This window comes from Macadamia integrifolia, chromosome 13 (genome assembly GCF_013358625.1).
Source record: "Macadamia integrifolia cultivar HAES 741 chromosome 13, SCU_Mint_v3, whole genome shotgun sequence".
Lineage (NCBI taxonomy): Eukaryota > Viridiplantae > Streptophyta > Magnoliopsida > Proteales > Proteaceae > Macadamia > Macadamia integrifolia.
The window spans coordinates 17,707,212-17,707,991 of NC_056569.1; the positions used below are offsets into that span (position 1 = coordinate 17,707,212).

Sequence of the window (780 nt, forward strand, 5' to 3'; positions counted from 1 at the left end):
AATGGCAAAGTGGCTTGATCCACCACTCATCGTGACACTTGCCACATAAGAAGCCCTTAACTTTGGGCCAACCGCACCTCAAACAGAGACACGGCGGGCCAATCTTCGCTCCGCACCACCAACGCAAGGGGTAAAGGAGGTGGGGCAACATGACGCATGATGCCCAGGCAGGCGTGCCCTCAGCCCGATGGCCTAGGGTGCAACTTACGTTCAAAGACTCGATGGTTCACAGGATTCTATAATTCACACCAAGTATCACATTTTGCTATATTCTTCATTGATGCAAGAGCCAAGATATCCGTTGTCGAGAGTCGTTAAGATAAAGATTCGGATCTAGGATGATCACACCACACCAAAGGCGCAATGATGTCATGTCCTTTTCGTTGCGAGTTCCTTGGTGCTGACTGCGCTGGTGGTTGTGTTTGGGTCGAATGTTACGAACAATCACAGGCCGACCTTTTACAAGGGTCGAGAAGGAAGGAGCTCATGCTCCCACGCCCAACCTTGAACGAGCAATGCAACATGTTCACAAGTCTCGCTGGGCAGGTATCGACAATGATCCTTTCGCAGGTTCACCTACGAAAACCTTGTTAAGACTTCTCCTTCCTCTAAATGATAAGGTTCAGTGGACTTCTCGTGACGTCGATGGTAGCGAACCACCTATGTCGCCGTGATCCGAACACTTCACCGGACCATTCAATCGGTAGGAGCGATGGGCGGTGTGTACAAAGGGCAGGGACGTAGTCAACGCTAGCTGATGACTCGTGCTTACTAGGAATT

The 780-nt window shown here is 50.5% G+C and overlaps 1 non-coding gene across 1 annotated transcript; it reads right to left on the minus strand.

Moving 5' to 3' along the window:
- Window positions 1-157: 157 nt before the first annotated feature.
- LOC122060321 lies at window positions 158-313 on the minus strand. The gene has a single exon (XR_006134343.1). It is a non-coding gene; the product is annotated as a 5.8S ribosomal RNA (ribosomal RNA).
- Between the last annotated feature and the right edge of the window lie 467 nt (window positions 314-780).